The sequence below is a fragment of the Mobula birostris genome, chromosome 2 (assembly GCF_030028105.1).
Source record: "Mobula birostris isolate sMobBir1 chromosome 2, sMobBir1.hap1, whole genome shotgun sequence".
Taxonomy (NCBI): Eukaryota; Metazoa; Chordata; class Chondrichthyes; order Myliobatiformes; family Myliobatidae; genus Mobula; species Mobula birostris.
This window is the reverse complement of record NC_092371.1, coordinates 192,499,872-192,516,350: the sequence shown is the minus strand read 5'-3', so window position 1 is coordinate 192,516,350 and position 16,479 is coordinate 192,499,872.

The window sequence follows — 16,479 nt, the reverse complement described above, 5'->3', positions numbered from 1 at the left end:
TGGATCCAAGCCCCTTGTTTGGCCAGGCCAGCTGTTTTAGCTAACCTCTTCTCCTCTTCTACCTCTCGTATTTCTTGCGTTACAAGCTCACAGCGTTCCTTACCTGTAGAAGATGACCACCACTTGTGAGTTGTCCATCCAAGTCCCTGGCAGCCTAGCTGGATAGCCCCAACCATCTCCCTTTGCTTCAGTCTAGACTCTGCCTCAGCAACTGCTACATGGGCTGACCACTTCCTGCCTGATCTCACATCCGGCTGGGTGTTCTTGATGACAGGGTCCTTTGAGTCTTGAAGCATCAAGAATGATCTTACCTTGGCTACCTTGACCTCTTCAACAAGGGATTGCACCGGGAAGGTAAGCCTTGTCTGGCTACTGTGGATTGCAACATGGGTGAGGCTGCTCGGTACTCCAAGCCACTTCTTCACATATTTGTTGATCTTCCATTCCATTGCCTCAATGGAATAGTGTTATTCTAATACCACTCTGTTAGCCACTCCCACATATGGAACAAACAAGATTATCAATAATGTTCAGTTGTGCATCCAGCATGCTGGTTTCCTGGTGTGGTCATCACAATAGCTAACACAACACTGTGTCAAAATTGATTTGATCATCGATGAATTGATGTTACAGACCAAGTTAGATCCCCATCAAGAAAGAATTTACAGTACGGCTGTTCTTGTTTGCATATATCTATGAAAAATATCCAGAGACTTAACAACCTAAATTGCCTGTGCTAGTTGCTAAATTTATGCAACATGAGGCATGAGCAGAGAAGGGGCCAGGAGTGCTAGACATGCCTTCAAGCTATACCCAAAAGTGGCTACATTGTAGTAATCTGAGAGCCACTAGCCTGGGGAAGTGCACAGAAATCGACAAAACAGAGAAGTGTGTCAAACTCTGAAAGAGAGAAGACAAGACTTATAGTCCAAAGAGGTAAAATAACAAACAAACAAACAGAAAAATGCCCCCCCCACACACACACACAGCAAGACATTTGATTTCTCTTATACAAGGGACTTTGAGAGATGTCTCAGATGTTTTGAAAGATTTAGGGTTACTAGCAATCTCAGTCACATTTCAGAAGAGCATCAAGTAAGCACACTGATATACTGCATAGTTGACAAAACAGATGACATCATGGGTGGATCAGGACTGGCAGATGCTTATAGAAAGGAGTACAAAACAGTACAGGGTAAATAAAAATATATGAGAGGGCAAAGTCCACCTCCAGAAAACAAGGGCCAGATGAAAGTATAAATGACCTCATCACAGCATTGTATGCCCTGTCAGACAACAGCATGTATGAAAACCTGAGAGATGGGCTCATTTGAATCTGGATTGTTGTTGGGCTACTAGTCATTCACGTCACTTAAAACAGAGCATATCTCTCTGCCAACATTGGTGTTCTTTGATCCAAGCAAAGCAACCATGGTCTCAGAAGATGCCTCTTCCTTTGCCCTAGGGGAGTGCTCATCCAAGACTGCAGTGGTGAATAGAAACCGGTGACATATGCATAAAGAGCATTAACTCCTACTGAACAGCATTGCACCCAAGTCGAAAAGGAGACACTGGCTGTCGTGTGGCCTTGTGAGTGCTTCAGTTGCTATTTGATAGGCACTAAATTCCTACTTGAAACAGACCACAAACCACTTATCAGTCTCCTCAGTTTGAAATAACTGACCATGTCTGCAAAGATTCAGAATGAGGTTTATATGATACTGTTATGACATTGAATATGTTCCCAGCAATCCTTTCACAACACCAGACACACTGTCAAGGATGCCATACAAAAGTGAGTGAAAATACCCACACCCTCGTGGAAGATTTCAACATCTACTTAGCTCAGGTATGTGAAAGCTTTCCTGCACCATAGAGTAAACTGGATGAAATTTGCACTGTTGAAAAAGGACCAAATCTGCAGCAAGATCATGCAATACGGTGAGCATGGATGACAAGCTATTCCAAAAGACTATAAGATGTAAGAGCAGAATTAGCCCATTTGGCCCATCAAGACTGTTCCACCATTTCATCATGGCTGATCCAATTTTCTTCTCAGTCCAATCTCCTGCATTCCGCTCATATCCCTTCATGCTCTGACCAATCAAGGATCTATCAACCTCTGCCTTAAATATACATAAAGACTAGGCCACCACAGCTGCCTTTTGCAAAGAATTCGACAGATTCACAACGCTTTGGCCAAAGGGATTCCTCTTCAACTCCATCCTAAAAGGACGCCCCTCTATTCTAAGGCCGTGTCCTCTGGTCTTAGACTCTCCCCAAACAGGAAACATCTCTTCTGTATCCAATCTACCAAGCCCTTTCACCATTCGGTAGATTTCAATGAGGTCACCCCTCATTCTTCTGAATTCTAGTGAATACAAGCCCGGAGCCGGCAAATGCTCTTCATATGACAAGCTATTCAATCCAGAAGTCATTTTAGTGAACCTCCTTTGAACCCTCTCCAGTTTCAGCACATCCTTTCTAAGATAAGGGGCCAAAAGCTGTACACAATACTCCAAGTGAGACCTCTCCAGTGCATTATAAAGTTTCAATATTACAACCTTTCTTTTATATTCTAGTCTTCTTGAAATGAATGCTAACATTGCATTTGCCTTCCTCACCACAGACTCAACATGCAAATTAACCTTTAGGGAATCCTGCACAAAGATTCCCGAATCTCTTTGCATCTCAGTTATTTTGTATTTTCTCCCCATTTAGAAAGTACTCAACACTTTCATTTCTTCTACCAAAGTGCGTGACCAAAAATCTTCCAACACTATATTGCATCTGCCATTTCTTTGCCCATTCTTCAAATCAGTCTACATCCTTCTGTAGCCTCTCTACTTCCTTAAAATTACCTGCCCATCCACCTACATTCATATCATCTGCAAACTTTGCAACAAAGCCCACAATTGCATCATCAAAATCATTGACGTATAATGTAAAAAGAATCAGTCCCAACACAGACCCCTGTGGAACACCACTAGTCACCGGCAGCCAATCAGAAAAGGCTCTCTGCCTCATGCCAATCAGCCACTGATTTATACATGCTAGAATCCTTCCTGTAATACCATTGGCTTGTAGCTTGTTAAGCAGCCTCTTGTGTAGCATCTTGTCAAAGGGCTTTGGAAAATCCAAGATGGCAGTGCAACGCAGTGCGCGCAGCCTCTCCAGTGATGAATATCTGTACTCTGTCAAGTAGGAGGCCGTGCACAATTCTGATTTGCTGGAGGCAGACGTGAGAGCACGGAGGAACATCTGGTGAAACTTCTGAGATGCCTGCTTCGCTGCCGTTGCTACTGTGTGATCCGAAATCTCTGGAGGGGAAGGCCCCGAATCCTCAGCTTTGCCTGTTGCTTGGCGGCCAGGGCCAGGGTCGAAGCGTTAGGCAGAGATGGTGCTCAGCGCTCGGTGTCGGAGGGCTGGTCAGAGGCTTGAAGTTTTTGGATGGACTCAGAGTCGGACTGTGGTCGGGTGCTTCCAGGATGCTGCATCGGCAAGTTTGCAGTGCTGGAAGCTCATGGCAGGGAGAGTTTCTACCTTCTACCGTCTGCGTGAGGTGTTGGGGCTATCGAGACTTTGAGACTTCTTTTACCGTGCCCATGGTCTGCTCTTATCAAATTACGGTATTGCTTTGCACTGTTGTAACTATATGTTATAATTATGTGGCTTTGTCAGTTTTAGTCTTGATCTGTGATGTCATACCAGAGGAACATTGTATCATTTTTTAATGCATGCATTTCTAAATGACAATAAACGAGGACTGAGTGTGCTCATAATCTAATCTAAAAAAAGTACACATCATCAACTAATTCGTCTTTGTCTATCCTGCTTGTTATTTCTTCAAAGAATTCCAATAAATTTGTCAGGCAAGATTTCCCTTTGAGGAAACCATGCTGACTATGGCCTATTTTATCATATGCCTCCAAATACCCTAAGACCTCATCTTGCTAATGGACTCCAACATCTTCCAACCACTGAGGTCAGACTAGCTGGCGTATAGTTTCCTTTCTTCTTCATCTCTGCCTTCTTGAAGAATGGAGTGGCATTTGTAATTTTCCAGTCTTCCGGAACCAATCCAGTATGTAGTGATTCTAGAAAGATCATTACTAAAGCCTCCACAATCTCTTCAGCCACCTCTTTCAAAACTCTGTGGTGTACACCATCTAGTCCAGGTGACATACCCACCTTCAGACCTTTCAGTTTCCCAATAACCTTCTCTTTATTTATGGTAACTTCACACACTTCATGCCCTCTGACACCTGGAACTTCCACCACGCTTAGACTTCTCTTGTTAGCCATGGTTGTGTCAACTTTCCTTTAGAACATTTCTTCCTCTTTGGGGTGTTAATATCCTGCGCTTTCTGAATTGCTTCAGAAATTCCAGCCATTGCTGCTCTGCCATCATCCCTGCCAGTGATCTTTTCCAATCAATTCTGGCCAGTTCCTCTTTCATGCCTCTGTTATTCCTTTTACTCCTCTATAATACTGATACATTGGACTTTAACTTCTCCTTCTCAAATTTCAGGGTGAATTCGATCATACTATGCTGACTTTCCCCTAAGGGTTCCTTTACCTTAAGCTCTCTAATTAATTCTATTTCATTGCACAATATCCAGAATAATTGACCCCCTAGTGGGCTCAACCACAAGCTGCGCTAAAAAGTCATCTTGTGGGCACTCTGGAAATTCCCCCTTCTGTAATCCAGCACCAACATAATTTTCCCAATCTACTGCATATTAAAGTCCCCCATGACTATTGTAACATTGCCCTTTTAGCATGTTGTAATTTGTAGGCTACATCCTTACTACTGTTTGGGAAACTGTATACAACTCCGATCCCATTCAACACCTTCCTATGTCACCTTTTTCTAATGACGTGATTTCATTTTTTACTAACAGATCAATGCCACCTCCTCTGCCTTCTTACCTTTCCTTTCAATGCATTGTGTATCCTTGGATGTTAAGCTCCCAGCTATAATCTTTTAGCCATGATTCAGTGATGGCTACAATATTGCCAATCTGCAACTGCGCTGCAAGTTTATTGACTTTATTCCGTATACTGCACGCATTCAGATGCAACACCTTCACTCTTGTATTCACCCTTCTCGATTTTGTCCACCTTTCACGTTTCAGCTCATCCTGTTGGCTGCAGTTTTGTCCTATAAACAGCCTCTCCTCACTACCCATTGTCTCTTTTTGTAAACCAGCTACCTCATCTTCAGCTCTGTTATTTGCCTTTCCTACGACATTTCTTGCATTGAAATACAAACGACTGTATATGCAGCTTAGGACACCAGTCACACCTTTTGATTCCTAACTTTGTCTGAGATCTTACCAATGAAACACCCTGGTTTCCTTGGCTGCATAAGTCTAGGAAGGACACTCTGAAGCCCTGCCAAACTCGTGAGATTGATTGAGACGGCTCGTCCCACCTCAAACCCCAGTTTGTGTGGATGCTGTGTAATTTGCTACCCTGTTACAAATTAGTGCCATGAAATAACAGACAGCACACTGAGTACGATTAAAGGAATTATATTTATGAATCTTAACTTAACTAAAGGCTGAGTAAAGGATAACAAAAAGAAAAGGGGCCCATTCTAATTAAACAGTCAAATGTGCAGAAGATGGAGCTCATCTTGAACTTCTCTGTCACTCAAGCACTGGGCCTTCGGTCAGCATGAACGCCCACACCACCTTCTGAACGTTGCTCACAATCCATCTCGAATGAACGGGTCTCCCTCTGGATCGCATGTTACGACCGGTTCTCCCCAGCGCAACCTCTCTTCATCTCACAACGAACAAAAGCCCAAGACCAATCTTATTGTCCCTCACCAAGAAAACCTCCCACTAATTGGATGGCACACATCCCACATCATCCCTCATCTTCAACAATAACCCAAACAGGCTGAAAGCAGAACAGATCTGCTAAATGAAATACCTACAGCACAACAGCAAAGCTGTGAATCAGGGCATTACACCAACATCTGTCTCCACAACCTCTCCACTAACTGTTCGGGCACTCACGTTCCCATCCCCCTGCAACTTTAGTTTAAACCCCACCGTGCAGCGTTAACAAACCTTCCCACTGGAATATTAGTCCCCTCCAGCTTGGGTGCAAACCTACCCTTCTGTGCAGTTCCCATCTTCTCTGGAAGAGCACCTGCTGATCTAAAAAATCTCATACCCTCCATCCTACATCAATTCCTTAGTCATGTATTAAACTGTATAACCTTCCTAGTTCTAGCCTCACAAGCACTTCGCACTGGTCGCAACCCTGAGATCACAACCCTGGAGGTCCTGCCATTTAACTTAGTACCTTACTCCATGCACTCCCTATGCAGAACCGCATCACTCATCCTACCCGTGTTATTGGTACCTACATGGACCACAGCTCCTGTCTGCTCTGGAAAAAGGAGCTCACAAATTCCGACCTTACTGGCTTGAAAGAGACACTCTCACCATTCTCGATGGCTTGCCGCTAAAGGGCTCCAGACTCATCATTCCCGCTTCTATGCATGCCAAAATCATCAGCCAAATCCACCGAGGACATCAAGACATCAAAAAATGTCACCTAAGAGCAAGTCAATCCATGTGGTGGCCTAGTCTGAGCGCACAGCTGGGAGATTATATAAGGCAATGTGAAGCATACAGAAAATTACACAAAAATCACGCTGAACCTCTTTGTCCCACAAAATTTCCATGGCAATTTGTAGGCACAGATGTTTTCAAGATGAAAAGAGACAAATATTTTCTCACTGTGGATTACTACTCACAGAATGTTGAAGTGTCGAAGTTGTTTTCTTTATCCTCAGCAGCAGTTATACAGCACCTGAAACCTGTATTTGCTCACCATGGAATACCAGAGACACTTGTATCAGACAATGGACTACAATTCAGCTGTTCAAAGTCCATAAAGCTGCTGCACAGGTTGGCAGTGTTGTTAGGAAGGCATATGGAGTATTGGTCTTTAGCAACCGTGGGATTGAGTTCAAGAGCTATGAGGTAATGTTACAGCTACATAGGACCTTAGTTAGACCCCACTTGGAGTACTGTGCTCAATTCTGATCAACTCATTATAGGAAGGATGTGGATACTATAGAGAGAGTACAGAGCAGATTTATAAGGATGTTGCCTGGATTGGAGAGCATGCCTTGTGAAAGACAGTCCTGGCAATTGAACACATGGCTTTCCTGGTAGATTATGTGAAGATCAGTAATCTGGGGTTAAATGAATATCAGAAATCAAAATCCTATTGAGCACATTTCCAGGTCAAATTTTCTAACTTGGGCCTCTGTTCACCAGCCAAAGGGTGGTCCAGGGTTCATTTTGATGTCTCTGTCTCCTTATGGAAACCACAGTCTAGCCGCTTACATAAATATAGACACTGGGAAGAAGCCAAAGCTGTAACACACATGTCTTTAGCATCCACATGGAATGTTTGAACCATATGGAACACTTCCCCTTCAGAATAGACTGTTTTCACTGGTGTCTGTGCTGGGTCAATACATCTTTCTCATGTTCCTGTACTCTGATGCATGTTGGTATATGCCTCTTTCAGGTCACTTTAAATGCTTCTGCAATCCTTCTGCTGCTCCAGCAAGATCATCACTTACATGTCAACAAACTCTGAAAGTCCAAGCATTGCAAATTAAGCACAAACGGTTTCAATCACACCCTAAATAGCCACAAGGAACACCCATAACAGTAGATTGATGGAGTGCTATAACACCAGCTTGCTGACAACAATTATACATTAGAAGCTGCAAAATTGATGCCGCATTACAAATATTGCAGTGCTCAAGCACAACTTAGAGCTGGTAATATTATGGAACAAAAGGAAATCTAGTTTCCCATGACAAACAGCTTCAAATCAGTTATGAATTTTCAAGAGGAGTGATGTTATATTGCTTCCTTCAGTCATCAGAGTGCACTGGATTCCCTGCACAACATGATGGATGTTCTGTTTGCTAATTTATCTAAAACAGAAAGACCTAAAAGACTCTTTGATATTGTGAGCAAGTGCATTGACCATTGACCATACCCAGGAAGAAGATGTAGATGACTCATCCCATTTGATTTAATCTTGCAAACCATCTAAGTGGCTGCAAAGTGCACTTAAATGCAGACAGCAGCACAGTCTAGGGTAGATGTTTATGGCCTTGCTGTATAATCAACCTTCATCAGCTTTCTTCCACTCATTTTGCAATTGCATAATGTGGCCTTGCATAGGTGCCTGTTATTCATTAACCCCATGTTAGCTATGAGAACACCCAGACTGAATATAGAAGCAATTTACAGGAATCTTATTAAATTGTACGATTTAATGATATCATATGACCAAAATAATTCACACTGGGTTCAAGCAATTTGCTCAGTCATTAATCTGTGAATGTGCACACTGGAATGCAAAATAATCATAATTTCATAATCCTAAATCATTTGCAGATTTCCAGTTATCTCAGTATGTTTAATGACATGTATCTAACATTTGCATCCCTTTTCTTCTGACAGTCTTCATATGTCATGCTTTTGAAAGCTAGAGAAGTCTGACAAAGGTGTTGTATTATTTTTATTTATGATTGTGTTTCCCTTGAAATCCTTTATTGAAGCTGATAAAATTTATCAAATTGCTGACTTGGGAATAGGATAGAGCTATATTAATAAGCAACTGAGGCTGATGTAGTATTCTGTTAACTGCCATGTACACTTAGTATTAAATCACCTTCCTAATGTTAACATCAGTCATTAGTCCAAGCAGCAAAACCATTGGTGACACACTTCAACCCTGTCAGCAAGATTATGATCATCACCGGTTTAAGTGAGCTCTCAAATCTGGATTATGAACAAACTTGCTTCTGTTTGTGATGGCTAAGAATTATGTCAAGATCTCACCTATTTGTGATGGTACAATCGGAGTAAACCATTCTTGTCTTTCCTGTTTCACATTGTGAAGAATGATTTGGATTATCCTGCTGTTTCAGGTTCAAGGAAGGATAACTATTTCAGGCAGAGTAAAATAGAGTTAGACGTTGTGGAATGATTGAACAGTCATTTAGGAAAGAAGAAGCATTGACTTAAATACATCAATACTTACACTGAGAAAGGTAACAGTGATGTGAGTTAAGATGATGGGATGTATCCCAAGGACATACAGTATCTATGTAATTTAAATGTTTCATTTTGTGTTTGTGGCATAATATTGGGGAAGATTTATAAATGGGTCTCAAAGTGGGCTAGATATTGAAAATGTACCCACAGTGACAGCTCAAAGCTGTGGTCTGGAGGTATGAACCAGTTACTGATTTAGTCCTTATTTACAGTACCTATAAAAATTATTCACCCCTTTGGAAGTTTTCATGTTTTATTGTTTTACAACATTGAATCACAGGGGATTTAATTTACTTCTTTGACCCTGAGCAACAGAAAAAGACTCTTTCATGTCAAAGTGAAAACAGATCTCTACAAAGTACCTAAATTAATTACAAATGTAAAACACAAAATAATTGATTGCATAAGTATTCACTCCTTCAAGTCAGTATTTAGTAGGTGCACTTTTGGCAACAATTACAGCTTTGTGTCTATGCGGATAGGTCTCTATCAGCTTTGCACATCTGGTCACGGCAATTCTCCCCATTCTTCTTCCCAAAACTGCTCGAGCTCTGTCAGATTGCATGGGAATCAGGAGTGAACAGTCCTTTTGAGGTCCAGTCACAAATTCTCAATTGGATTGAGCTCTGAACTCTGACTTTGCCACCCCAGGACATTAACTTTGTTGTTTTTAAGCCATTCTTGTGTAGCTTTGGCTTTATGCTTGGGATCATTGTCTTCCTGGAAAACAAATCTTTGCAGTAGAGATGGTGTGATTTTGATTATGTGCGGTGTTTGGCTTACACCAAACATAGCATTTAGTTTGATGGCCAAAAATCTCAATTTTGATTTCATCAGACCATAGAACCTTCTTCCAGCTGACTTCAGAGTATCCCACTAGAGTCTGGTAAACTCTAGCCAGGATTTCATGTGAGTTTTTTTTCAACAGTGGCTTTCTTTTTGCCACTCTCCCGGTGGGGGGCAGTGAATACTTTTTATAGGCACTTATAAATTTCACTATCAAGCTTCAGTCACAAAATGGGCATCTGGGCATGATTCAAGAACTGAAAATGTCAAACCTCTGGAGGTAACTGACTGTTAGAAAAGTTCTACTTTTTATGAAATTAAGCCATAGGATTATGTAAGACCACTGCAGTGGTGAAGGATACTATTCCACCCATTGAGACCTACTGGGGAGAACTCCAATCTTTCACTGCTATTCTGAAAATTAATTTTCCTCAAATGACTATCCAATTCCCTTTTGAAAAAGCAACAATTAGTCTTTTAGATTCAGTAGCTCAACAAATGAAAAAACTGCAAGTTGTATATTATTGGGCTCTTCATTAATATGAATATTGCTTACCCTTAAACAGCCCTTTGTATAGTTATTATCCATGTGATGTTACATGTGCTTATAAACTGTCTCATGAACTGAGCAATTCCAAACAGGGTTGAACATCTTGCAGTCATTGCTAACCAGCTCTACACCTAATCTAAAATACAATGAAGCAGCTAAAGACAGTTTGGTCCAAAAGATTGCCACGTGAAACACCTGCCGTTATATCCCGGTGGTGAGCCGTTTGGCTTTCAACAACCACAACAGTCCTTCTTCCCTGCCTACTATCATGTTCCCTGTTATTAGAGAGAATTTCCTTAAGTTCTCAATAATTTCAGTTTTGGTAGGGCTGCTTGATATGTTGACTAGATATGAACAGCAATCACATATATTCCATTCTTAATTCAGTTTTTGTATCTGCATTTGTACTAAGATTGCAATAAAGTCTGAAGGGACTATAGACTTTACAGAACCCAAACTGAGCATCATTAAGTAGGTTTTGAACAAGTAACTTCGTCATTGTACCACTGAGACGTCCTACCATGATTTTCATAACAGGAATAGACTGGGACAGTTGTGAATGATGTGTTTCTTGTAGACTGGGTATATCTAGAAACTTTAGAAGACAGATGTTGGTTTCGCAGCTGTCAAAAAGCAGATTTTCTTTTTTGTTTGAAAGCAGTTGAGGGGTGAACGCAGTAAAAGAGATACTCCATCAAAAAATCAATGCTTACTCACCAATCTTCATATTGAACCGAATAATATCGGTCTATCTGCAGGAAAATCTTTCATTGGAGGCAGATTTGTAACTTCATGCTTGCTATCCCATGAGAGTAACTTAACATCAATTTGTGAATTTCAAATCAGTGGTCTCAGTTATCCAGTGCTTCTTGGAACTTGGCAATAAAACCAAGGGAAAAGTCAATTTCAACAGAGGCTAAAGAGATGACATACGTATCAGTCAGCAAATATCTCAGCCATTTTCCTGTAGGTCTCTGCTAATCTTTTTTTTAACTGTAGATGTTGTTATGTGAACGAAGACACCAGAGAGACACAGAAGCTGGTGATATAGAAGCCTTTATTCATCACAACAAGCAGGCATACTGGAAACACTCTTGGGAGAGGCTTTTCCCTCCTATCACCAGGCAATATGATCTTTCTATGGGAGTTTGCCTTGGATACCAAAGAGGAATTATCAAATCTTAGAGCAGTGGAATATTTGTAGTCCATTTTCTATCTCTCTTCCATTGTGCATCTCACTCCAGAATCATTCAAAACCATGCATGCAACATGTCTTTAACAACAAGATATCAAACTGAATTGCAAGCCTTCCCATTTCACCTCAACAGTAAGGAAAGCAGAAAGCAATATATTGATGCCTTAGCTGATTAAAGCAGCACATTACAAAAATAGTTTGCATCAGGAAGTTAAAATTTAGTCCTGAAATATTTTCTGTGTGTGTGTGTGTGTGTGTGTGTGTGTGTGTGTGTGTGTGTGTGTGTGTGAGTGTGATGAGATTCCACCAGGAACCCAAGCAGTCATCATGAGTAGGTAGGAGTTGGGTGAGTAGTGATATCAAAGTCCTGGAGATGAATTCCTGCTCCCCTGGGACCTTGACAAATCTTCTCCAAGGCAAAAACATGATGAAACATATAACTAACTCTTTCACTCACCATGCTGTCTCCCCAAAACTTTTCTGAGCAGCCCAGCCCATCCCACCGCACTACACCCCACACCCTAACTAGAGTGAATTAGCATTGTAGCCCTGATGACATCATCAAGCCTAAACTAAATGTCAGTCCATTTCCTCCTGCTATCAACTGTCCATTTTTGCAATCTCTACAGACTAGAAAATTGGTGAAGAGGCAGATGGGAACAAAATGATTTAAGGTCCATTAACTCCCCCAGATTTAGTTCCTCTGATGTAGCTTTCCTCTATTTCAGGTGGAAAGGGTGACTGTTAATTGTGAATTGGTTAGTTTTTGTACAAAGCACTGGTGAGGCCTAATTTGAAATATTGCGTGCAGTTCTTGTCACCTACCTACAGGAAATATTGTAATAAGATTGAAAGAACATAGAATAGTACAGCACATTACAGGCCCTTCAGCCCACAATGTTGTGCCAACCCTTACACCCTGCCTCCCATATAACCCCCCACCTTAAATTCCTCCATATATCTGTCTAGTAGTCTCTTAAACTTCACTAGTGTATCTGCCTCCACCACTGACTCAGGCAGTGCATTCCACACACCAACAACTCTCTGAGTAAAAAAAAACCTTCCTCTATTATCCCCCTTGAACTTCCCACCCCTTACCTTAAAGCCATGTCCTCTTGTGTTGAGCAGGAGTTGTGTCCACAACTCCACCAACCTTTGTGTCATCTGCAAACTTGTCAACCCACCCTTCTACACCTACACCCAGGTCGTTAATTAAAATCACGAAAATTAGAGGTCCCAGAACCGATCCTTGTGGGACACCACTAGTCACAGCCCTCCAATCTGAATGTACTCCCTCCACCACAACCCTCTTCTTTCTGCAGGCAAGCCAATTCTGAATCCACCTGGCCAAATTTCCCTGGATCCCAAGCTTTCTGACTTTCTGAATAAGCCTACTGTGTGGAACCTTGTCAAATGCCTTACTAAAATTTATGTAGATCACATCCACTGCACTACCCTCATCTATATGCCTGGTCACCTCCTCAAAGAACTCTATCAGGCTTGTTAGACGTGATCTGCCCTTCACCAAGCCATGCTGACAGTCCCTGATCAGACCATGATTCTCTAAATGCCTATAGATCCTATCTCTAAGAACCTTTTCCAACAGCTTTTCCACCACAGACGAAAGGCTCACTGGTCTATAATTACTCCAACTATCCCTACTATCTTTTTTGAACAAGGGGACAACATTTGCCTCCCTCCAATCCTCCGGTACCATTCCCGTGGACAACGAGGACAGAAAGATCCTAGCCAGAGTCTTAGCAATCTCTTCCCTCGCCTCATGGAGCAGCCTGGGGAATTATTCCCTCAGGCCCCGGGGACTTATCTATCCTAATGTATTCTAAAGTACTCCAACACTTCCTTTCCCTTAATATCAACATGCTCCAGAACATCAACCTCACACATATTGTCCTCGCCTTCATCAAGTTCCCTCTCATTGGGGCATACCAAAGAGAAGTGTTCATTGAGGACCTCGCTCACTTCCACAGCCTCCAGGCACATCTTCCCACCTTTATCTTTAATCAGTCCTGCCTTCCCTCCTGTCATCCTTTTGTTCTTCACATAATTGAAGAATGCCTTGGGGTTTTCCTTTACCCTACTCGCCAAGGTCTTCTCATGTCCCCTTCTTGCTTTCCTCAGCCCCTCAAGCTCCTTTCTTGCTACTCTAAAGTCCTCAAGAGACCCATCTGACCCTTGCTTCTTAAACCTCATGTATGCTGCCTTCTTCCATCTGACTAGATTTTCCACCTCACTTGTCACCCATGGTTCCTTCACCCCACCATTCTTTATTTTCCTCACCAGGACAAATTTATCCCTAACATCCTGCAAGAGATCCCTAAACATTGACCATACGTCCATAGTACATTTCCCTGCAAAAACATCATCCCAATTCGCACTTGCAAGTTCTGGCATACAGATAAAAAGCGAACAGATAAAAGTTATATTGCTGGGATTTGATGACCTGTGTTCTAGGGAAAGGTTGAATAAAGTAGGACTTTATTCCCTAGAATGATGGGAGAATTGGAAGAGTTATACAAAGCTATGAGGGGCATAGACAGGGTAAATACAGATCAGCTTTTTCTACCAAGGTTGGGTGAGACTACAACTAGAGGGCATGGGTTAAGGGTAAATGATGAAATGTTTAAGGGGGACATGAATGAGGATTTCTTCACTCAGAGGGTGCTGAGAGTATGGAAGGAGCTGCCAGGATTAGATTTCAATATTTAAGAGAAGTTTGGATAAGTACATGGATGGGAGAAGTTTGGAGAGCTATGCTTCAAGTACACATTGATAGGATCAGGAAGAAAAATAGTTTGTCATAGACTAGATGGGCTATTTCTGTGCTGTAGTACTCTATGACTCAATGATTCTATGAAGGTTAGTTGTCTAAAATGCTGTACACTCCACAACACAGCGTCAACATAGAATGCTAATATAGTTCTACTACATAAGGAGATTTTCCATGGAGTTTACAACACAATTTGTCTTAGTTTCTAATTGAAATTTGATTATACCATTTGAGATTAGCCCTTCCTTACTGTAGATTTCATTTGTATGTGTCCTTCTGCATTAAATTTCATGCAATGTATGTCCACTTGAGGATACAACACTATGATGAGGAGCTGTGCTAACCAGCTCAGAGATGTCTGTTTAGTGTCACACTGTTGGTGTTTTGTGTTTGTATTACACAAGCAATCCTTGCTTCCTTTCATGTGCCCAAACTACTATTTAAAAGATTTTTTGTATCTAAACAGGAATTAAACCATTGAATCCTTCATTCACAATTTATCCAACCAAGGCTTCTTGTATAAAGCCATTCACTGAATGCATCATTTGAAGTATATATTTATCACCCTGCTTTGAAAAGCTAAAGGACAGCCAAATCAATGCTTGCTTAATTTCAGATTGATCAATTTAAAGTCTGCCTGACTGAACACAGAAAAGAAATAGTCAGTAATCACTTCTTTTGTGCTCATGAGCTTTGCATATACATGTGGGAGTGAAATTCCTCTTAATGAAAAATAGGAGAGTCTGTTTTTCTCCAGTAATGAATGATGCACATATAAAAAGACCTTAGATATCTCAAGTGGTTTAGCTGAGGCCCAGTGCCAGCATGGCCTCAAGTACACTGAGTGACTTATTGGAACAACATGAGGCTCTGCTCAATTTCCATTAATGGATGGAAAATCTTGGACAGTACAGCAATGTGCTGCCTGTTAATTTTCCATAATTTCTCACTATTAAAGGAATTCAATCTTAATTTCAGGAGCTGGTAATTCGTCAAAAAGCTTAAAGACAAAGCAAAGTTACAGTAGGTACAGAGGAGATGTCAGGAGTAAGTTTTTTTTACACAGAGAGTGGTGAGTACATGGAATGGGCTGCCAGTGACGGTGGTGGAGGTAGATACGACAGGGTCTTTTAAGAGACTCCTGGACAGGCACATGGAGCTCAGAAAAATAGAGGGCTATGGGTAACCCTAGGTAGTTTCTAAAATAAGTACATGTTTGGCACAGCATTATGGGCCGAAGGGCCTGCATGGTGCTGTAGGCTTTCTATGTTCTATGAATTTTGAACTGATGACACAGTTGACCTGAATCTGGGTAATGTTAGTTTCCCATTACAGAGTTTGTTTGAAAATCCTCCCAGATTCTCCCTAAGTCACACAGAAATGAAACTCCTAGTCAATGGAGCAAGCCCTGTTGATTCAGTTGTTCTATCTGGAATCACCAAGCAGAGTCTCACACTAGAGTCCAGAGGTGAGGTCCAGACAGCAGCTAGCCCTCAAACACAATACTGAAGGTCCACTACAAGTCAGCAAAGCTGGTAGTAGGGTTTTACTAGCTATAGAAATGTCCATTGATATTAATAGCCTTTATATGTGTCTGACATTCAGATACTTAAAAAACGTTACAAGTGAAGTAAAGAATACATAAGTATACAAAAACCTATTTATATATTTTTTAAAATGAAATCAACTGAGGACACATGAAATCACATAAATAAATAAATCCATTTTGATAAAGGTAAGACATTTTAAAAATATAACTTTTCTTTTCCTTTCTAACCTTTGCTTAACAAACCACTTTGAAATAACTGTGTTTCCAGCTCTTGCACTGGGTTTGACCTACCACAGGCTCCAAGGGGCAATTCCCCAGTATAATGTTCTCTGAATCATTTTGTGCTTAATCTTCCACATTTCACATCAGGTGTGAGGAAATCCAGTCCCCGCCTCAGTTTGCCAATTGGAATGGTCAGACTTTGGCAATCCACTGTTGGGAAAAGTCAGCCCAATGTGTTTAAATGAGATTAAGGCAGAAATTCAAAATGTTGTTGAT